Genomic DNA, 24869 nt, shown 5'->3' on the forward strand with positions numbered 1-24869 from the left:
TGCGTTTGTATCATTCAGATACACCGCTTCTTGTTAAGGGCTAGAATGTTAAAAATGGAAGTAAAAAAACTGTCTTTGTAAGCGAAGACCATTAAAACTAAGGAAGGGTTAAAATGCAAGATGTGGTTTCTCCATGACTTTAGTACAGATTCTACCGCAGATTCAATCTGGCTATTGTTGCCTATTTGCAATTAAATTAAATGGTTTAAAATATTTTGATTATATCTTGTATATATCCACTCAGCATTATCAGAAGACGTAAGGATCTTCTAAGTTGCTTTATTCTGAACCTTACAACTTAATCCCATAATTTAACCCCATAATTTAACCTCATAATTTAATCCAGGAAAACCTTGGAGACGGTTTCTTTCTTGCTACTTCAATTCTCCAGTTGCTGTTGCAGAGAATCTGACACTTTTAGAAATCTTCAGCAAATGTGATTCCTCATCAGAGCTTATGTTGTCAATCTATTGACTTTGAGTGATTTGAACATAGCGAATATCCTTCTACGTCTCCATGCATACTCAAGTACCCATTCAAGCGCAAGGTGCAGCATTGTTTCAAGCACTTTTAAAAAGTCTAAGGTCTTCAGAACTTTGGATTCTACTAAAGCCAGTTATTAAGCTTTCCAAATATCAGGAAGTGTGTTAGCTAAAGCTAAATGGTCTGGCCGCATCATTCATTACTGGATCTAATGGCATCTTATTCCTGGACACCGTTCATGTAACGGAATTAGAAACTGTTGTGATAATAAAACAGTAGATGTAAAATGCGGGTCCTGGCTCATTGATACCGTTATATATGGGGGTGTTGATGTTTTTATCCAAGATGTCGGTTTTTAAAAATTTTTATCAAGAAGAAGTATAAAAATAATCATGTTATTTCTGTACCTTTTAAGATGCTGATGTCTTTTTATTCAATTTTCTTAACATGTGCAATGATTTAAAAATATTTTCTTCTTAAAAAAAATGTTTATAGCGAGAACAAATCGTGCAGGTGAAGTGAAAGCGTTGTTTGATCTTTTGTTCAAAAATATGAGGATGGTGTGTTTGCGAATAAGTAAAGAAGGTATAAGTGTGAGAACAAAAACAACGATAAATTTAATGTTTGAGGTGGATCTTTTTTCAGATCGTTTTCATGAGTACGTGTTTGAATTTGAGGAATCGTTGCATGTGGGTGTTGAGAGTTATGTGAGCAAGGTGTTTAAAACGGTGAAAAATGGAAGTCGATTTTGAGTGCGGGAAATTTGGAAATTGCCGTGAGAACTTTAGACCAGTTTGCGTATAAAATTAAGGTGGCGACGGAAAGAGTTCAAAACGTGAGTTTGAGTGAGCGCTATTCTTTTTGTTCAAAGAGAAGAGTTTCGGCTTCGAGTTTTAGCGAAATGTGTAACATGGTAAAGCCGACATCGGAATTTAGAATGTGTTTAGAGAAAGGGATGTTGATATTTTCAATGGAGACAAGCGGTGTTTTTAGTGAGAGTTTTAAGTTTGGAGAAGAGAGCGATGATAAGAAATTTGATTTGGTGCGTAAGTCTGATCAGCTGTATCGGGTTTCAAAAATCGTTTCTTTTTCGAGCGTGTTGGATGTGTATGTGGGAGAGACGTTAATGATTTCGTCTGAAGGAGAAATAGGAATGATAAAGGTGTATTTTCTATGATCCCAAGGAAATCTTTTATTCTTGTTGGATAAAAAATTTTCATTACAAAATGGAGCCTAAAATGGGTATGCTATTGAATGGTGAATTGGGACCGAGAAGTAAGCCAAGGCCGGAGAATTGTTCTTCTTCTCCAGAGCCAATACGATCGTATGCTTTTTTATTTTTAATGTAGAGTCCATCGCCTTGAGTGTATCCAGCCCAATGGTTTAGGTATATACCTGATCCTAATCTGGATATTTTTAGTCCTTTTCCGTCTTTTTTTAAGTAAACGATACCGCGTCCAGCAATTTTTTCTACCATGGCAGAACCGGCAGAGGCTCCAACACCAGAGAGTAGTCCAGTGGCAAGAGCAGGAACGACTTTTGTAGCGATGGTGCTTCCGATCATCCCTAGTAAAGGTAAAAGGGCACCGATGAATCCACCTTCTACTTTTGCGTTGTGCATGAGTTGTTTTTTGCTGAGTTTGAGGGTGACACCTTTTCCAGCTTTATATGCTTTGCAATTTGGTTGAGTTGGTTTTGAGTGACAGCTAGAACATGTTCACCGTTCAAGTCTTGATGAGTAAGTTTTATGCTGGTTGCAGTTTTATCATGTAACGCTTTTTTAATTTTGTCAGCTTGTCCTTTCGAAATGTTGAGACTGATCTTTTAATACATTTTTAATAGAAAAGGAAAATTTTTTTTCATCGACTGAAAGCGCTTCCGGAGAAAAGCTCGTGTAGAGTGGATGAGATTTTTTCTCTGATGTGGTATCTGACAATGATGTCTTCTCCTCTAAAATCAATCAAATGATCATCTTGATCAACGATTTGTGTTTCCATTCTTGAAATTTTGCTTACAACGATGGGAAGGTAAATGAGGTGAAAAGGTTTTTCAACAATTTTGGTTCCGGGTTCAACTTGTTGGTAGAAGGAGTAAATGTCGTTTGTTGTTCTTCCGTCTAAATAAGACGAGCCGATAATGTCGTTGGTGACTCGAATGACTGCAGTTTCTTCAATTCTCACGATATTTTCAGACTCGTAGTTGTCGATGACGCTTGTGACTTTATTAGGGTCAACAGGGTCTTCTTTTTTTTCGACGTAGGTGTATTCGTTTCTATCGAATCCGAGGAGCGAACCTATACTGTTATTGACGTTGAAATCAAACCAATATCTTGTCGTTGCTGTAGGTTTTCCAAATTTTAATACGGCTTTTAACGAAGACTCGTTTGCTGTAATGGTGACTCCGTCTACTCTGTACAAGTTTCCTGTTTGTTTTTGCATTTCATTTTGAAGGTATTCGTTGAGCTGGTTGGTTTCGTAGGATCCTTCTTGAATGTAGATGGTGTAGCTGTTCGATCCAGCGTTTGGGCTGTATCTGAAAACGTTATTTTTAGAGGTGATGTTGGGGTAGCTTCGATAGGTTTCGAGTCCTACAAGAGCCATTTCGTACTGTTTGTTTAAATCCAGCTCGATAGGTCTTTCAAAGTATGTTTTGATGGAGCTGTTTGATACGGTGGGAAGATCTTTTTTAGATTTAGCAAGCAAATAAAATCCAGACATGTTTTTTATACGTTTGGAAAATAAAAATCGTCCAACCCGCTTCTGTATTTTCCATGGTCTTTTTTGGAGGACAAATCAATGACGGCAAATCCATGGGGTTGAGACCAGCAGTACTTGCAAAACTTTTTAAATTCTTCTTTTTTCATGTCACTTGAAACGTGATCTTGATAAATGTGGTTGATATTTTTATCGTCCTAAGGAAAGAGGCAAATAAAGTTGGCATTTTCTCTGATGGTTTGTCTTGGGAGTAAGAAATAGTTTTGAGAGAGGTAAAAGCAGTCAACGTTGGAGTGTCTTCCTCGGATGTAATATTTTTCGCATTTGTTTTGTTTGGTGAGTTGCAAGTCGTCAAAGATCATCAAATTGTTTTTGGTTGAGTCTAAGGATTCAGGTTCAGGAACGTCTTCTTCACTTTCGAAAAATTGACATTCCATGTCTGTTTCTCCGTCCCATTCTTTTGATATTTCTTCAATGACGGCTTCAGGACTGGAGTTTAGCTTTTCAATTTGGCTTTGAATGTTGAATAATTGTAGAATGAGTTCTTTTGGTAGTTTCTTTTCAAAGGCTTTTTTGAGTATTTTGTATTCGGGTTGGAAAAGGGATTTGCCAAAGACTTGCAAGTGGTTATAATCCAGCCATCCAGGTCTAAGCAGTAAATTGAGCAGCAAGGTTGTTTTTCCGCAACCGGACTTTTCGAAGATGATTCCTCGAATGCTTCTTGGCAAAAGTTTGTTGTTGTATCTTTTGGTTATTCCGATATTCCATGACAAATCAATGACTTCCATTTTTTTTACAGTTAAAAAAATATTTTTCTTGTATTTAAAATGTACTGCGTTAAATGCAAAAGGAAAACTGAAACCATTCACTTGAAAAATGAGATGACAAAAAACAATAGGCTTAAGTTGAAAGGGACTTGTGACTCTTGCGGAACGACCAAATGCAAGTTTATTGCTAAAGAAACAAAAGGAGGTGATTTGGTGGAATCAATCAATAAGCTGTCGAGCAAAGTGAAGCTTCCATGGGCAAAATTTCCAGGAGAAATGCATATTCCTGGGATGAACTTTGCAGGGCCTGGAACCAAATTGGATAAGAGGTTGACTTCTACGGACATGTATCAAGATTGGAGCAAGCCGGTAGACAGAGTGGACAATGCAGCGTATCACCATGATTTGGCGTATAAATATTTTAATGACCGACAAAACAGGAATGTGTCAAATCAAATGATGCTTGAGGAGATGAACTCCATTCCAAACCCCACTCAAAGAGAGATTAACGAGAGATAGCTTATTACGCCGGTGATTAAAGCCAAAGCTAAATTTGGATTGGGTGTAGGATCTAAAAAAAAAAAATGCCTCTGAAATGGACGGATCAGCTTGCAGAGCAGCTTCATAAACCGGTTATTCGTCATTTTAAAAGAAGAAGGGTGATTGTGAACGACATGGATGAGATATGGGCTGCAGATTTGGTGGACATGCAATCGTTTTCAAAATTCAACAACGGCGTAAAATATTTGCTCATGGTGATTGATGTGTTTTCAAAGTATGGATGGATCGTTCCGTTAAAAATCAAAACAGGCTTTGAAGTAGCTGAAGCGCTGAAAAAAATCTTCAGTGAAAGAAAATGCGTCAAATTGTGGGTGGATAAAGGAAAAGAATTTTAAAACAAGCATGTGAAAGCGTTGGGTGTGCAATTGTATTCCACTGAAAACGAGGAAAAAAGCTGTGTCGTTGAGCGATGGAACAGAACAATGAAAGAGAGAATGTTTAAATATTTTTCAGCCAACAATACCAATAAATACATTGACGTATTAGATAAGATGGTGAAAAATTACAACTGCACAAGACACTCTTCTATCAAAATGGCTCCAGTGGAAGCCAGTGATGAAAAGAATAAAAATAAGGTCTGGATGAACCTGAATGGTAAACAGAGAGAAAGAGCAAAACCAAAATTTTCTATGGGTGACAAAGTGCGAATCACAAAAAAGAAGTCTCATTTTGAAAAGGGGTATACACCGAGATGGACTGAAGAGGTTTTTACCGTGTCAAAAGTTCAGTATACGGATCCTCCCACGTATAAAATCGCTGATGCTAACGGTGAAGAAATTCAAGGCACTTTTTACGAGCAGGAGATGCAAAAGACGCATCAGGATATATTCAGGATTGAAAAAATTGTTCGCAAAACCAAGAGCAGATCATTGGTCAAATGGTTGGGGTATCCAGACTCGTTTAATTCGTGGGTAGACAATAAAGAGTTGATCAGTTTGCTTTCGAGTGACATTAGTCATTTCCTTTCCAAAAAAAATTTTCAGGTCCATTAAAAAATGAGCAAGATGATGGTTTTGTTTGAGCCCTTTATAGATGAGTACCTTAAGACGGAGGATTACGAGGAGTCGTATTATTATTCGCTTTATGAAGAAAAGTACCATTACAAGATTTACAGCTTTGAAAATGATTTGGATTTCACCATTATTTGTCGATGTGAAGAATTTGAGTTGAAAATAAAGTGTGGTGGGATTCGTTTTGAAAAAAGTGGCATGCGGCTAAAGGATATGTTTGAATATGCTAGAAGAAAAATAAATAAAGTCAAGAAGCAGGTCAAAGTGTCGGATCGTGAAATGATCTAAAAAAAAATTCTTTTCCATTTTCAAAGATGAGTTTTGTGACGATTGAGAATTTTGACGAGAGTAAATTAATAGCTGGGGAGATTTACGCAGCCACAAGACCTATTCAGTATCAAAAGATTCCTTTGTATTACGAGTATGACAATGGAAAACGTCCTTTTATTTTAAGAACCCCTTATTTTGCATTCTTTGGGTGTGTTTGAGTGTTTTGATCCAAAGACAAAAGAGCTGACTGGATATTCCATGTCTTTTGTTCCTCATGAGGGATCAGAAGAAGAAAAGTTTATGGAGGTGACTGAAAAAAAAAAAAATTTCTTCGCGAGCAAGTCATTCTTAACACAGCATTGTTGAAAAAAGGAGGAAGAACAAAAAAAAAAATGGCTGAGGATTTATCTATTTTTAAGAAAAAGTCAGAAAGTTCATCTTCCATTTTTTTCGGAAAGCTGTGTAGAAAAGAAATGAACATTACTTCCTTGTTTAGTAAAAGGGAGAACAAAAAGATGGTAAAGGCAGATCCATTGGAGTATATTCGTCAAAGGTGTTTTGCCATTGCGTCTTTAAAAATTGAAGGCGTTTTCATTTGATTGCAGGTAGAGTCGATTCAAGTCAAGCTTCCAGAAGTGCTCATCACTAAAAATGCTCCTGTTTTGACTCAAAGCATTATGGGTGATTTGGATTTAGGTGAAATGGAATCTGATGAAGAAATGACATAAGAAATTTTCTTTTCATATAAAATGGATGCCTTAAAATTGTTAATGAAAAATCAAGCCCATGTCAACGTGCGAGACCGTATCCTCTATACTCCTCTTCATATAGTCTCTCGAAACGGTAATGTCGAAGTGGTTAAATTTTTGGTGGAAAACGGTGCCAATGTGAACGCGCAAAATATGTTCAACCTTAAGCCGTTACACTATGCATCTCAAAAAGATAATGTTGAAGTGGTTAAATTGTTGGTGGAAAACGGAGCCGATGTGAACGCACAAGATAATTACAGTCATACGCCGTTACACAATGCATCTCGAAAAGGTTGTCTTGATATTGTTAAATTGTTAGTGGAAAAAGGAGCCGATGTGAACGCACAAGATAATTACAGTCATACGCCGTTACACAATGCATCTCGAAAAGGTTGTCTTGATATTGTTAAATTGTTAGTGGAAAAAGGAGCCGATGTGAACGCACAAGATAATTACAGTCAGACGCTGTTGCACTTAGCATCTCAAAACGGTGATCTTAAAGTTGTAGAATTGCTGTTGGAAAACGGAGCCGATGTCAACACACAAGATAATTACAATCATACGCCGCACAGTGACTCAAAGTGAAGAAAAAACGGCAAAAATTATATAACCATTGCATTTTAATATGTATTAAATGAAGTTATTGTTTTTTTTGTCTAAAAATCAATTATGTGATTTTAAGTTATTTTTACGTGCAACAACCAGCAAAACGTGCGCGTATCTAAAAGACACGCGCGTACGAAATTTTACACGCGCAAGCAGATTTTTTTTTTTAATTTTTCTTCTCGAATCAAGTAACAGTTTGCATAATACATAATTTATTTTTAAATCTCTTTTTAACTCACTCCAACTTGTAATCAGGCGTGATCACACAGTACTCTACCATCCAAATTTAAGTCATAATTATTACCGGGCCCCTCCCCTTTTGCTAAAAACAACGATTGAAAGAATTTTCAAAAAAAATAATAATAGTTCAGTCATCAACAAAGAGTATATAATAGAATGCTCTTAACATTACTATTATAACTATTTTAAATTTTAATTCATAGAAAATTTTAATTTTTTTAAAATTTCTGTCATCAATTGTTATCCTCCTCTTTTGATAAAAACAATGATTAAAAGAATTATCATTAATAAATAAAAAAAATTCAGACATCAACAAAGAGTAGATAATAGTTCTACTTTGAGCATTACTATTATAACTATTTTAAATTTTAATTCATAGAAAATTTTAATTTTTGATGGCAAATTTAACTATAAATAAAAAATTTCACAAAAGAATCACGACTGTTTAAGAAGAGAAAGAACTTCTACTGGAAGCAATTTCCCATTTTCACATCTATGGTTAGTGAATTGGATGCTCGATATAACTGGATCACTCCTTATCATAAGATAGTTAAACTGGTTTTTCATAACATTTATCCTTGAAATTTTGCATGAATGGTTTAATCTTGCATTTCTAATCTCTTTGTTAAGAGCCTCTAGTGATTCTTCTGAATAAACTCCAATGAGAAGTTCTAATGCATCGGCAATCTGTAAACCATGTTCTAAAAGTTTGTGAACGCTTGGAGGAATAACATACCAATTATATTCAGAAAGAATTTTATCTGTTGTATCATTACAATAATTTTGAAAAGAGCTTGGATCTAAATCATATCCTGAACAAACTGCTTTTAAAATTGTTTTAAGTCTAGAAATGATGTCAACATCTACACCAGTTATCTCAGAGAAAGTAATCGATTCCTCAAAGGCTCTTCTGGCAGTATTACCATCATTAGTGTTTCCAAAACCTTGTTTGGGCATGTCAACAATAAGACTTATTTCTTCCCTAAACTTCTTTTAGATAAATGCTTTTCTTTCTTTAACTGATTCTTTCTGCTCAGAGGTTTTAGCATAAAATGACCTAATTTTCAATTTATATCCAAGATGAAGAATGTACTCAAAGCATCTTATCCAAAGGTGAAGAGGTGAAAGGCCAAAAGATAAAGCTTCTTTATTGACAGGTTTAGATCTAATCAATTTAACGTCATTCATCTCTGTTGGCTTTGCTGAACATACATTACAGCTTTGAGAAGATGTAGTACTTGTCAGTGCATTAACAACTTTTCCATCAAACATAGTCAAATCCAAATTATACTTTATAATTGCTGTCATCATAGATGACTCAGCTTCTTCTGACTCTAAACTTACTACAAATGGTTCAAGTTTCTGAATCTCAATTCGTAATCGTTCCTCTTCTTCTTTAATTAGCATATCTGTTTCCTTTTTGTACTGCAAACATACCGGTCTGCAGAAATGTGTACTAGATGGTTTTTTGTTGTACCATATCACTGTATCATTAACAGTCAGTTTAAGAGGCACAACAGATGTTTGGAAAACACTCTCTTCATTTTTAATAACTTCATCTAGAGTTGTATCTAAATATTTTTGTTTATACAGACTCTGGCTAGACGCTCCATCAAAACCGCCTTTGAAATGCATGATTCCATGCTGATTGATATCTTTAACCAATAATTCAGAAAATTTTTTGTTGCAACTATTTAGACTCAAGATTCTACACAGTGTGTGATTAAAAAGAGATTGAAGGGAGCAAACTGCAAATGTTTCTGAAAAAGTCATATTATCAGGATAGCATTTCTTTTTTTCAATTAAAATTTTATGAAGAGACGGATAGACGTTTGCATTTTGTAATAAGGAGCTATTTCTGATTATCTGGTATTGTTCATCGGACAGATCACATTGAATTTTTAGGCTGAGAGCATCTTCAACTTTCATTTAAACAGGTTCAAGCATAGACATGTTTTTCCTAATTTCATTTGCTTTATCTGGGTCCAAAGCCTTCTTTACTATAAAAATAAAATTGTTTCTACTAATGTTGGATTCAGTTGCTGCACCTTTTATAGAAGCTAATGCCAATGCTTCATGATTGTTTTCAGCTAAATGGGCAATTTTAGCTCTTTTGCTTCTTTCACCAAGATTTTCCCAAACTTTATTTTTTCTACCTGGACCTTCTTTAAATTTAACTCTTTTAACAAGATCGGGGAAAAACTCCTCCTGTAAATAAAAACTTAATTAAATAGAATGATTGCATAAAAAAAATTATTAACAAATAACTGTTTCTTTACCTGCAGCCAAACACCTTCTTTTAAAATCAATCTGTCATAGTTTCTATTATGCTTATCTAACTTAGCTCACACTTTTGCTTTAAAAACAGACAACTTATTCTTTAAGTTAGTAAGCTCTGATTTATCGAAGTCATCTTCATGAAGGTTATAAACATTTAAAACTTCTTTAAACAAAGATTCAAGCAGATTAACTTTATTGAAACCTAGCTCTTTAATTTTTTGAAGAAGATCAATTCTTTTCATGTTTTATATATTATCTATAACATAACACACAAAAGTTATCAATAGTTTAACAATCTTATTGTCGTTTACATTATAGCTTAATAGCTACAAGTATTTTGAAAATCCATATATATATACATACATACATACATACATACATACATACATACATATATATATATATATATATATATATATATATATATATATATATATATATATATATATATATATATATATATATATATATATATATATATATACTAAAAATAGTAGGTAAGGCTGATACTCTTTTTTTAAAAGAGTTTATATTTTAAATAAATAAATAAAATTTATTTGCTTCAATTTACTCCAACCTTTTATTGTATACTCGCTAAATGTAATATTTAGCGAGTAAATGATAAAAGCTCTATTTTAGATTGGAGCAAATTGGAGCAGGTAAATTTTATTCCAGCAAATGGTATATTGCTGACAGTACTCAAAAACACTAAAATCAGCGTGGAGTTATGGGGAACATTTTTGTTCTTGTACCACAAATAATGTGTTACAAATAAAAAAAAAAATTTTTATTAATAGATTTCTTCATGCTGAGTGATAGCTTAAACCTAATAATCATTAGAAAAAAATCATTCAATTACATTGTGAATTGACACAATTTTAATAAATTAATAAAAAATACCAACACTTTAGCTACTATGTCTCCATAATATAAATTTCTAAAACTGACTATTTTATCGAACATTTCCGGTTTTTTTTATTCATAAAAAAAGCATTAATAAAGTGCTTCTTAATAAAATGCAAATTAATACACAAACTTGCAATGGCTTCAAAAAAAGTTTTAAATTGTTATGCATCTGGCCTTACCATCATTAAAAGTTATTTGTATTTAGAAACTAAAGACTTTATTTTTTTTCCTTTTTTGCCACTTTTTAAGGATTTTGAGCCACTGTGCGCCGTTGCACTTAGCATCTAGAAACGATGATCTTAAAGTTGTAGAATTGCTGTTGGAAAACGGAGCCGATGTCAACGCGCAAGATAATTACAATCATACGTCGTTACTTTACGCTGCGACAAAAGGTAATCTTGAATTGGCTAAATTGCTGGTGGAAAACGGAGCTGATGTCATGTAGATTCTTCGAATTTTTTAAGATCTTTTGGATCCATGGAGATTTTTAAATTTTGCACGAATTTAAAAATGATAAACGTCGTAGGAATAACATTGCCAAACGAGGCCTTGACCAACTTTTAATTGGAAAAGGCTGCTAAACAGTTAAAATTAGAAAACTTTCGAGGCGTTTTTGAAAGAGACACATTGCCGAAAAAACCGAGAAAAAAAGAATGCGGTATTGTGAATACGGGAGACTCTGGCACAGGAGGATTTCATTGGGTGTGCTGGTAGAAAGACGGTGATAAGAAATGCAGTTTTGATTCTTATGCTCAACCTCCTCTTGTTGAATTGGTAAAATACTTGAAGAGTCCTGTTAATTACAACAGCGAAAGAGTACAGTTTGGTAATACCTCTTATTGCGGTCACTTGTGTCTTTACGTCTTGAAAAAATGGGATGAAGGTCTTGACTTTAAAAGCATTATTAACACCTTGTGGTAGGTCAGGCAAAAAAAATAAAATCCGAGGCATATAAAAATGATTGACAAATTTGGTAGATCAGAATTGGGTTGTTATTTATACAACCCTTATTCAACCTCTCTTTCAAGCGATCTGTATGTCAGGACAGATGGAAACAGCACCATCATTGCAGATTTGGATTTCAACTCTCACAAAATCATCAACCTGGCAGAACCAACCAATTCGCAAGATGCAGCCACCAAAAATTACGTAGACACATGCGTCAGGAGCTGTGGGAACCGCGGACTTGGATTTAAATTTTCAGAAAGCGATCAACTTGAACGAGCCGACCAATCTTCACGACGCTGCCACAAAAAATTACGTCGACGTCAGCTCGAGCATGAATGTTAAAGTGGATGGATCCAGCACGATCACGGGAAGCTTGGATTTAAATTCCAACAAGTTGATCAACGTCTCTGATCCAACGGCTTTAAAAGACGCAGCAACAAAAGGGTATGTGGACACAAAAGTGGCATACAACAATATTTCATACGTAGACATTAACATGACATCACACAAATTGACCAATTTGGCAAAGCCCACTTCATCCTCAGTTTCATCCACGAAAAATAACGTAGACACGCATGCGTCAGGAGGAAATACAGTAGGAACGGCTGACTTGAATTTGAATTCCCATAAATTGATCAATGTGCTCGACCCTTCAAACGCGCAAGATGCCGCGACAAAAAGTTACGCAGACACGTTGTCACAAAAATCCAACTTTTTAGGGTTTGTTCCAAATTCAAGCTTTTCGTCATTAGGATTAAAATCGCAAACGGTGGCATCAGCCGCCACAACAACAGTTTTTACTTACTCGGACGGACCTGGAGTTCTGAGAAGGTTGTGGTTGGCTCTCAGTGGAAACTTTCCTGGAAATGTGTTTATTCGAATATTTACAGATGGCGAGATTAACGTTGGAAATTATTCAGAAACCACGGAAGGAATAGGAGTGGATAACACTGGACTTGCTTGCGACTTGCTGTTTTCTCCTATCGGTGGTCCTTTTTACGCCAATTCTTTGCAAGGATGCAACGTTTTAAGCAACACTTCGTTGGGAGGATATTTTACTCTTGACATGCCGTTCAATACAAACATCGGGATTCAACTGGTTAACAAAAATACCTCTACAATCACTTACTGGATTCAACCGTTCATTTCCACATTCACCTCCATCCCTCCTCTCCTTTCATCCGTTAAATTGTGCGGCAGGACGTTCAGATATTTAAACACCACTTACGGAAACGAATATGTTTTGCTTGACACAAATGGAAAAGGAAATGGAGTTTTTATAAAATACATCAGGATGCACATCATCGGCGCTTCTGGAAGCTGGTGGGAATCGAGAGTCAGAATGTACGACGGCAATTTACCTCCTGGAAACGGAACCGCTCTCAGTCCTTGGACTCCTTATAATACAAACAATTACACTACTTTTTCTGGATATGACGGTAACAGCAAATGCATCTTTTCCTCGTCTGGATTGGAAGATTTTTACTTGTCTTCGTGGAACGGATCAAACGTATCCTCGTTTAACAACACATCGACGGGGCTACTGTACCAATCCAATGCTTCAATTGGGTCCACTACAACCATTTCCTTTTACAGAAATTTTGCAAATGCAGACTCCATGCCCAGCGTTGCAGCCGGAAGAAGGCTCGTCGTCACGCTCAATTCCGGCGACGCACAAGTCGGTCAATCCGGAAGCTTTTAACCTTCTTCTCGGACAAGCCTATTATTATGCTTAATTAGGTTTAGCTGAACCATGAAAAATATTATGCAAAATAAAATAAATAAATTTCAACACAAATGAAAATGTCTGAGGATCTAAAAATTCATAGAATTTCCACGGATTCAAAGAATCTAAAAATCGAGGCGATCTTAAGAACCTGTCATAAACTTTTGCAAATAGCAGAAACTAAAGAGAATTGTCGATATTTTCATAAATGTAAAAAAGAAGAGGAGGACATCGCAAAAGAGAGAAGAGAAAGATTAAGAAAAAAGTTTCCTTTACTGTTAAAAAGATGAGAAGAATAATTTGTTTTGACGAGAATAAGTTGAAAGGCACCGTTTATTTTAAAGATCATTTGGATCATCCTCCTAGACGGCTTTGTCGTCGTTCCAGATGTGAAATATTTGCTCAAAGAGACATTAAGTTGAACCGTATATCCAAACAGACGATTGTTTTTATGTTTGGGATTAAAGTGGATAGAGGTGTTGCTTTGGTGAATTTGAGGCATGAGCTAAATTTAAAGCTGAATTATTTCAGTCACTTTTTGCTTTTTTCAGAGTCTGTAGAGAACATCTTCATGGAAATTTATAACAGAAGTGACAAGGACGTCGTGATTAAAAAGGGAGAGAGTCTTTGCATCGTGAATTTCTTTTGAGGGAAGAAAATTTTTTATTTCTCCTTAATAAAAAATGGAATATAACAGTTATAAAGAAATATACCCCACTCTTCCAACGGCTCCAGCGGATGATGGACACGTTTACCGTCTTCAAAAAATAAGTGAGATCCAAAAAGAGATTGACAACGAGAGGAAGAAGAGAGTTCATCTCAGCAAAAAGTACTATCGCGTTTTCAGGATCATTTCGAATGTGGACAATACGATGCAGGGATTGTGCTTAGCATTGGGTGCGACTGGAATTGGTCTTTTGTCAACCATTATTGCAAGTCCAGCAGCGATTGCGTGTGAAGGGGTGGCTATTGGAATGGGTTTTTTATCGATTGTCGGAGGTCAAGTGAACAAAATAATGGCTTTGAAAGCGGAAAAGCATGAAAAGATAAAAGTGCTGGCAGAGTCAAAGTTGAACACGATCAGCGAGCACATTTCCAAAGCGTTGATGGATAATAAAATAAGCGATTCAGAGTTTCAGTTGATTCTTGGTGAGCTTCAAAAGTTTAAGACCATGACGGATGAAATACGAACCAAAACCAAAAACGGAATAGATGAATTGGCTAAAGAGAACTTGATCCAAAAAGGTCGAGATGACGCGATTAAAGCGTTTAACAATTTTTATAAGAAATCGTAGATTTCCCACGGATTCCAAGAATCTAAAAAGGGATCTGAAAAATAGTTTCTATCGTATTTTAAAAACCATGTCTTTTTTTAAAATACAAGACCCGAACAAAAGAGATGAAATTGTGAGAGAGATTAATGACAGAAGAAAGAGGATTTATCAGAACAGCATCAACGACAACATTTTAGATGCAAATTTTAAGACGGATGTGGGAAAGCTGTTTAAGCCTCTTATTCAAAGCAACGAAAAGACGCTCAAAAAGATAAAATCCGAGGTTAAAAACGAGGTTAAAAACGAGGTTAAAAACGAGGTTAAAAACGAGGTTAAAAACGAGGTTAAAAACGAGGAGGTTAAACCCGAGCCTTTTTTAGAATCAACAGGATCTATTTCTCCTGAGGGCGACCAATTTATAAAAAGTTTGTTTGATCTGGACACAAGAGCAAAATTTAAAAGAAGCTTTAAGAACAAGTTTGAATTGAGCAAAAGCGATGGTCAATATACGATTGGAAAAATGGGAGTGATGTTTGAAGGAAACGATATGATTATTGGAGGCGAAAAGTATGAAGGAACAAAAGGTCTTTGGGATCTCATGACCAATCCAAACGTTTCAAAGAACGTGACAGCAGAAGATGTGGCTAATTACTCGAAAATTTTAGTAGAGAGTGAGGCTGTAAAGTCGGATGTGAGGTATAACAAACCCAGAGCTTCAGAGATTGAAAAATACAATCAATTCATCATCCCTATTGAAAATGAGCTGAAATCTCACAAGACTGAAAGTAGAGAAGATCCTGTTTCAGTTCCTACTAGTCACGATCTTCAAATGCTTTATCAAAATCTTGCTGAAAAAGAAAAGAGGAAGGAACTGTTAAAAAAGGAGTACCGTAAAGGATTAGCACGCATTCAAGAAGGGAAAGATACGATGAGCGTTGAAGAATATTATAATTACAAGGATCGCATGAAAAAAGCTTATGACAGTAGAAAGAAAGGTTTAGGAGTGATCGTTCTTCCTAGCAATCCAAATGCGTTGGTGGAAAAGCTTGAATTGAGCGTGGCTTCTTGTCTTGCTGGGAATACGGGATCGAGAAATGAAGCTGTGAGCATTTGCGATGAGCTGTTGAGGCAAAAGGTGATTAGCAAAAACCAGTACAAATCGATAATGAAAGTGATCTGAAAGATCCAAATAATTTTTTTTCGCGTATTTAAAAATGATCATTTACAGAAACAGATATGTTAAGAAACACGTTGTTGGAGGAAGTGGAATAATGGACGCGTTGCGTCATTTTTTAAAAAGAGCAGCAGCATCGGGCGCGTCAAGAGCAGCGTCTAATTTGGCTGGCAAGATTGCAAAAAGCGAGTTGGGAAGAGAGGCGATTACAGCTGCAAAATCTGCAGGGAAAGAGTTGACTTCTTCGGCGATTGCGACAGCGAAAGATGTGGCTATTGACCAAGGCAAAAAGGCGCTAGAAAAGGTGTATGCCAAGACTGGAACTCCTAATCCTCAAAAGGTTCCGCTTACTCAAAAAAGCAAAGACATTATTTCCGGAATGGTCGGACCTCCAAAGGTGAGCAGCGATTATTCCTCTCTTGGAGGGTCTCTGTCCATGAAAAACGCCATCCGAATCCAAGACCTGGTAAAACTGGGAAGAGGACTGAAGATCGCATGATGAAAAATTTTTTTCTTTGGTATAGAAAAATGGCAAATTCAGATGTTTTAGACATTACAGAAGAAATCATCATTGATGAAGATATTGAGAGATATGAATTTCACGAATATGAACCGGTCAGCACCAATTTAAACACGTCCGGTGAGATAAGAATCAACATTTAGCAGCAAGATTTGTTCACGCGTTCCTGTGATGCTTACCTTTTGGTGGAAGGAAGACTGACAAAAGCAGACGGTACTTCCTATGCGGATGCGGATGTGGTTACTCTTGTTAACAACGGCATCATGCACCTGTTCAGTCAGATTTCTTATCAGTTGTCGAATCAAGAGATTGAGACCATATACAGTCCAGGCCAAGCCACTACCTTGCTGGGTTTCCTGAAATATCCTGTAGAGTTCCAAGTGTCGGAAGGAATGAATCAGCTGTGGCAAAGAGACAGCACTGCCCTTGCCGATCTTGTAGGCAATAGCGGCTTTAGCGCAAGACAGGATTTCATCATTAAGCAGCCTGCTGATAAAGGCACCTTTTCATTCTGCATTCCTTTGAAGCACATTTTTGGTTTATGTGAAGATTACGAAAAAGTTCTTTACGGATTCAAGCACACGATAACCCTTGTAAGAAAGAGCGACGTTGATGCGATTTTTAAGAGCGAGGCAACAGCTGCAGGAAAAGTAACCTTGAGCAAACTGTCTTTGTTTATGCCTCATGTCACTCCCTCTGTTACGGCCAACAACCGTCTTTACAAACTCATCGAGTCCAAAGTGGACGTTCCGTTGACGTTTAGATCCAGACAGTGCGACACCATTGCCGTGCCATTGTCCAATACGTTCAGTTGGAGGTTAAGTGCTAGATCAGCCAGTGAACGTCCGAGGTACATCATTGTTGGATTTCAGACCAATAAAGACGGCAGTCAAGATCTAAACCCTTCCGTGTTCAAACACTGCGATTTGAAAAACATGTATGTGACCTTAAACAGCGAAAGGTATCCTGCTGTGGATTACGACTTGGCCTTTACAAACAACAAATTTTCAAGGGCTTACAGAGACGCATGCAAGTTTGACAACAAGATTTTTGGAATCAGCGAAATTGTCGCCCAGCCGAATATAACAGCGCTGAACTACAGGCACATTTGTCCTATTTTCGTTTTTGACGTGAGCAAGCAGGCTGAGAGGTTAAAATCGACCGTTTAGGACGTGCAAATTAAAGCCACCTTTAACGCAAACGTTCCTGCAGACACTCAAGCCTTTGCCGTGGTGATCTCTGACAAGCTGCTCAGAATCAAATCCGACGGAAACAAAATGAACGTTGTGTATTGATGTCTCAAGATAAAAAAATAACTCCTTAATAAAAGGATGATTTAAACGAAAAAGGATTTGAAAAATTTACTTATCGAAAACGGCGTTTCCAAAACGTCGGGTTTGGCGATGATTGCGCTGGAGAACCATCTGATCGATAAAAATGCGATGATGGAGGATGTCAAGCCGATAGATTCCAAATACGAAAGGCTTCGTTTGATCCGAAACCATCCCGTGGCTGTAAAAATGACTCATGCTGAAACAGGAGAAGTGATCGAATACGACTCTCTTTACAAAGCGATGAAAGAGACGGGACACGGCAACAATTATTTTGAGAAGCGAAACGGAAAAATAGATGAAAAAGGAATTAAGATTGAGATCATTAAATAAAATGACGTTTCACCCGTTTTTTCTGGAGTGTAGCCAAAGAGAGCCTGATGCAAAAAAGAAAAGACAGCTCGAGGCTCTTGCGTTCAAGGATGTCCCGTTCAAAATTCCTGAAATGTACAGCGACGAAAAAAGAGACGAGCTTTACGCGATGTTGTGGGAAGAAAAAGAGGATGACTTTTCGCGGATGGAGAAAAAAATCAAAGAGCGTAACAAAGAGTGGGTCCATTTGAAAAAGCAAGAAAAGCTGAGAGCGATCGACAAACGCGTTCTTGAATTGGACTGCGATTGGGAAGAAAAGAAAAAAATGTCGGCAAAACTGAAAATGGACACGATGCTTAAAAAATATGAATATTTTCCCTTTGCTGAGAAAAAATTGAATTCGAGTAAGATCATTAACGACGATTAAAAAAGATGGGTAATAATCAAAGCAAATTTGTTGTTGAGAAAAAATATGACTTGGGTAGAACGAGCAAGGATGATATTTTAGCCGCTCTCGACAACGAGTCTAAGCTGTCTTCAGATCCTGCAGTTCGAAAAATCCAAAAGAGGATTAGAGAACTTCCTTCATATCTTAAAGTGGGTATTTTAGACCGCTCTGAAGATAATGGTCCTTTTAAAATTGTTGCTGCGATGGTGCAAAAAAATATTGAAATTGAAAGGCATGGCAAGAATGGCACACTATCGATCTATAAGCCAAATACTGAATGGAATATATTACATATGTAATAACATTGCTTTTTTAAATCTTTTTGAAGAATTGAAAAATTGAACTCGAGATTTGCAGCGATTAAAAAAGATGTTTGAAGAAGATGATTCGTCAGATGATGAGGCTGAAGAAATGGGAAGATTGCTGGAAAGAGAGTTAATTGCAGAAGAGTGGGAAGAATCTGATTGCGCTCCTGCTGCTTAGTTTCTTTGAAACCATGGAAAATCTGCGATTTTTTAAGATCTTTGAATTTTTGATTCTTTTGAAGAGTTAAAAAAGTTTGCTGAAAAAAAATTGAATTCGAGTTAAATAATTGACGACGATTAAAAAAGATGGGTATTAATGAACTAGAAGAAAGAATGAACGAGTTGGAAGAAAAAAAAAGTCTATTAGAGAGGAGATATACGCGTTAAAAGGTGAGAAAATAGAACTGGATCAAAAAAGAAAGGAGGTGTCAGCGGAAAGAAAAATAAAATTTCCGTACAAAATCAAAACGTGGGATGAAGGAAAAAAAGAGATTTTAGAAGATCTTGAATTGTCTGAGTTGAAGAAAAAAGCAAGTTCGTCCGAAGAGAAAAAAAAGGTGGCTCAAAAAATAAATGAGATAAAAGAGAAAAGAAAAACTCTAATAAGTGAAGAGATGAAAGCTGAGAAAAAAATAATTTTAGAAAGAGGTAGAGAGCTCTCAATGAAAATAAAAAAGGTGAAAGAAGAAATAGAAATGCTGCATGGCAAAATAAAAGCTATGGACCGAGAGAGAGTCAAAGTGTGTGCTGAAATAATGTATTTGGAAGGTAAATGTAGTAAGGAATTTTTAAAAAAACGGGATATATATTTAAAAGATCACTGGAAATCTGCGATTTTTAATTCTTTTTGAAGAATTGAAAAAATTGAATTTGAGATAAATAAATTTAAGTACAAATAAAGATGGAAAACGGTTCAAATAGTGAAGAACATTATTACAGGGTGCGAAAGGATGATCTTTTGGATGCACTTGATTGCAACCCTGTTTCAACTACAGAAAAATCTAAAAGCTTGATTAAATTCCTGAACAACATTAGAAAACTTCCAAAAGAATGGCGAATCTCTTTCAAAGAAATGTTTCAAAAAATGCCATTTGAAGGAGTGTTTTTTAAAAATGGTTATTGAAATGCATAAAGCTTTCGAACTTTATAAATATAAATTAAATCCTAGAGGACGTGAACTTTATCGTAAAATCAATGATTTTATTAAAATGGCTGATAGTATGAGTAAAAACTTTAAGAAGTGTTATTGAAATGGCTGGTAATATGAGTAAAAATTGATTTTTTAATTCTTTTTGAAGAATTGAAAAAATTGAATTAAGAAGAATAAAATCTTTCAGTAATAAAAATGCATTACACAAAAAAGGCTTTGAAAAAGTTGCTGGTTGAAAATGGTGTTAATAAAACATCAAACAATTTGTTGGCTTTGACACTGATCGCGTATGAAAATAATTTGCTCGATAAAGAAGAATTAATGAAAAAAGTGAAAGAAAGGAAACCTGTGGGAAGGCCGAGAAAGCATGAAAAAAAGGAGAAAAAGCCTGTCGATCCTAAATGGGCAAGGCTTGTTGAAATTAGAAAACATCCTTTCACTTATAAAATAACTCATGTTAAAACGGGGGAAGTGACTGAATACAAGTCTCATTACCAATTAAGAAAAGAAATGGGTCACTACTGGAAATACTTTGACAATAAACATGGTTATCAAATAATTAAGTCGTAACGAAATTTTAATTTGCTGAATCACGTCAGAAATTAAAATGGGTTAAAGATTTTTTTTCTCCTTTATAAAATGGACAAACTAAATATGAAAGCGTTAAAAGAGATGGCTAAAGACCGAGGTGTCAAAGGCATCTCAAGAATGAGAAAAGCCGAGCTCATTGCAGCTATAAAAAATCATAAATTTTCCATGGATTCGAAGAATCTACAAAATCACACCGTTGGTCATGGTTATCGTAGACTAACGACTGAGGCAAGACCGTTGCCTGCACCGAGATCTGTTTCCAATGACTTGATTTCATTCGGACCTGCTCGCTTGCAAAATCGAGTGACAAGAACTGAACCATCCATCCTTGACACACCTGCTGTCGATTCAACAAACGTCATTGCTCCAAAACCTGTTCCTGCTCCTAGACCTGGTTGGCTTTCAAGAATTGCAACAACTGTCTCAAACGGTTTTAACCAAGTGCTCACTGCCATTGATCCATACGTTCCCGAATCGGTGAAGAATGCAGTGAGCAATGTGAGAAACGAAGTGAAGAAAAAAGTGGACTCTCTCAAATCAATGGCTCTCAAAGCAATCGCGCGATCAGCAGTTTACAAGCCACAAATAAAGTTTGAGTTGACTAATCATGCGATAAAACACGTCACTGAACAATTTACTTACAGCCCCTCTGTTCGATATGAAGACCCTGATGCCTTTTTAAACATGATCAAAGAGGCTGCCATCAAAGTCATTAAAAAAAACACAAAAACGAACCTTGTTTTAATCTGCGAAATGACGCGCGTGAATATTGCTACTGGAGAAGAAAATCTTCGCACTGTGGTCTTCCCGTCTATATATGAAATTATTCTCGAATCAACAGACAAAGGAGAAAGCTTTAAAACATGGAAAGAAAGAATTCTTGAAAACATGACCAACTACAACAAGGAAGGATCCAATTGGAGAGTGAACAAAATTTTAAGAGTAGAAGTTAACATGATCGATTGGATACCTTTCAGAGGTTCTTCCTACATAGAGCTGTCTCCTAGCTTAAAAAGTAAAAAGGCGATCATCAACATGAAAAACGATGACAATCAATGCTTTATGTGGAGTGTCACCAGGGCGCTTAACATGAAAGAAAAAAACGGTGAGAGAATTGATGAAGACTTGATTCTAAAATCTAAAGAGCTCAATTGGAATGGAATGGAATTTCCTGTCTCTCTTACTCAAGGTATCAACAAGTTTGAAGCGAATAATCCAGATATTAGCATCAACGTCTTTGGGTACGAAGTAAAAATAATTCATCCTTCACGAATATCCAAAATTTTAGATCGAAAGCATAATATCGATTTGCTGCTCATTTCAAACAAAGACACTAACCATTACTGCCTAATTAAAAACTTAGGAAAACTGGTTGGTTCTTCAGTAACAAAAGGAAAAAGAAAACAACATATTTGCAGAAATTGCATGCAAGCTTATGACCAAGAAGAAAAGCTTCAAAAACATCAAGAAGACTGCTATAAACACATCTCGGTTCGAATTGAACTTCCTAAAGAAAGAACCACCGTTCAGTTTAAAAACTACAACATGTCCATGAGAGTTCCGTTTGTAGTCAATGCTGACTTTGAATGTTTCACCAAACCTGTCAACTCTTGCACCCCTGACTCAAAACAGTCATACACCAAACAGTATCAAAAGCATGTTCCAAGCTCGTTTAGCTACTTCATCAAATGCTTCGACGAAACCATTTACAAGGGAAAGCCAGTCATTTACACAGCAGAAAGCGAAGAGGATGACGTGGCTCAAAAGTTTGTCACCAGGCTTGAAGCAGACCTTACAGTGATTTGGAACGATTGCGATTTACTTCAACAACAATGGAAGGAAAAGAGACACAAGACTGATGAGGATGAAAAGAAGTTTAAAGATGCAACCGAATGCCACATTTGCAAAAAGGATCTTAACGGTGACAAAGTGTGGGACCACTGTCATTTGACTGGAAAGTACCGTGGTGCTGCTCACAAACAATGTAACATTGATTATCAAATCCCAAGTTTCATACCCATTTTTTTACACAATTTGTCTTGTTACGACAGTCACTTGTTTATCAAGAAATTAGACGGGAAACTCAATTGCATACCTAACAATGAAGAAAAATACATCAGCTTCTACAAAAAAATCAAAGTGAGAGACTATATTGATGAGAAAGGCAAACCAAAAAAAGTAAAGAAAGAAATAAGGTTTCTTGACAGATTCTTGCCTTTCAGTTTAGACAAACTAACTAAAAATCTAACCGATGAACAATGCAAAAACGTGGCTGAATTTTATCCTAAAAAGGAACAGTTCAACTTGATAAGAAAAAAAGGCATTTACCCTTATGATTGGGTAGACTCCATTGAAAAGTTTTCCGAAACGCAATTACCACCCAAAGAAGCCTTTTATTCCAGACTAAACGATAAACACATCGGCGATGAAGAATACGCGCATGCGCAAAACGTTTGGAACGTATTTGGATGCAAAACGTTTAAAGATTACCACGAGCTGTACAACATCTCAGACGTGCTCATTCAAACAGACGTTATTGAAAATTTTAGAAACGTGTGTATAGAAAGTTACGAACAAGATCCCACATGGTATTACACCTGCCCTGGACTCGCTATGCAAGCTTGTTATAAAAAGACTGAAGCTAAAATAGAACTTTTTAGCGATCCTGATATGCTTCGCATGACACAAAAAGGAATACGCGGTGGAATCAGCATGATCTCCAATCGACTTGGAACTGGCAATAACAAATACATGCAAGACTATGATCATTCACAACCCTCAAAATTCCTCCAGTATTTAGACGCCAACAATCTTTATGGATGGGCCATGAGCAAACCTCTTCCCGTTGGAGGATTCAGATGGATGAATGATGAAGAGCTTAAAAATTGGAAATCGATGCCATGCATTCTAGAAGTCGATTTAGATTACCCCGATAGCCTTCACGATTTACACAATGACTACCCTTTGGCTCCTAAAGGATTAACCATTGGAAGAGTAGAAAAGCTGGTTCCCAATTTAAACAACAAAGTAAAATACGTCGTCCACCATGAAAGCCTAAAACTCTATGAACGACTAGGTCTAGTCATCACCAAAATTCATCGAGGCTTCACCTTTAGAGAAGAACCTTGGATGAAATCATACATCGGTTTCAACACCAAAAAGAGAACAGAAGCATCCTTCGAATCTGATAAAGAATTTTTCAAACTCATGAACAACTCTGTCTTTGGAAAAACCATGGAAAACATCGAAAATCATGTTGACGTTAGACTTGTCACCACAAAAAAAGAAGCCTTAAAATTATCCAAAAAACCTCAATTCGAAAGCTTCACCATTTTTGATGAAAAATTAATCGCGGTTCACATGAAGAGAAAAAGCTGGTTTACAACAAACCTGTTTACTTGGGAATGAGCATCCTCGACATCAGCAAGATTTTGATGTTTGAACACCACTATGACTACATGAAACCAAAATACGGTGATCGCGCAAAATTACTCATGACCGATACCGACTCGCTCTTTTACGAAATCGAAACGGAAGATTTTTACAAAGACATTGTCGATGATGTACTTGAAAAATTTGACACGAGCGAATTTCCTAAAGACCATCCTGCCATTGTAAACGTTGGCTTCAAAGTGGGTGAAAATAAAAAGGTTATTGGCATGTTCAAAGATGAGGCTGCTGGTAAACAAATGAAAGAGTTTATTGGACTTCGACCCAAGCTCTACTCTTACTACATACCCAAAGAAAATGAAGAACACAAAAAATGCAAAGGCGTACAAAAGAAAGTCGTCGAAAATCACATCAAACATCAACATTATAAAGACTGCTTAATGGATAAGAAAGAAAAACTTGCAACCATGAACGTTATCCGATCTCATCTTCATGAAAATTACACCGAAGAAACTAACAAAGTCGCACTCAGCGCTAACGACGACAAAAGAATTATCTTAAAAGACGGAATTCACACGCTAGCCATCGGTCACTACAAAACATGGTAAGAAAACTGAATAAAAAGACATCAGCATCTTAAAAGGTACAGAAATAACATGATTATTTTTATACTTCTTCTTGATAAAAGTTTTTAAAAACCGACATCTTGGATAAAAACATCAACACCCCCATATATAACGGTATCAATGAGCCAGGACCCGCATTTTACATCTACTTAAAACAGTTGTTCCATGGACATCATTTTCCTAAAAATAATGGCTTTTAGGCTGTTCAGTGAAAAAGCAGAATACTCACAGAGGATTTTTATCGTCACTGGATCAGCTAAAAAAAGGTATTTGGAGTAGATTTCAACGAAAACTTGCGTTTTACTTGCGGTGAGTGCTTGATATCCTGAAAACATCAACCTTCTAGATTTATAAACGTTTCCCCAGCAACACTCATTTAATGAAAGCATGAACAACACAAAAAGAAATCTAGATTTAATATCTTGTCTTTTAGTATAAATAGCTTGTACAGCATAAGTAAAAACACTTTTTCTAAACAAAGTATATCA

General features: G+C 36.2%; 2 pseudogenes; both read left to right on the forward strand.

Annotated features, from left to right (window-relative positions):
* The window catches only part of LOC149883227 (uncharacterized), a 72714-nt pseudogene that overhangs the window by 3957 nt on the left and 43888 nt on the right, over nucleotides 1-24869 (forward strand).
* On the forward strand, nucleotides 16492-17523 carry LOC149883229 (uncharacterized; annotated as a pseudogene).

Source organism: Hydra viridissima, unplaced genomic scaffold (assembly GCF_058129835.1).
Source record: "Hydra viridissima isolate aposymbiotic clone 2 unplaced genomic scaffold, HvirCarnegie_v1 scaffold_10, whole genome shotgun sequence".
Lineage (NCBI taxonomy): Eukaryota > Metazoa > Cnidaria > Hydrozoa > Anthoathecata > Hydridae > Hydra > Hydra viridissima.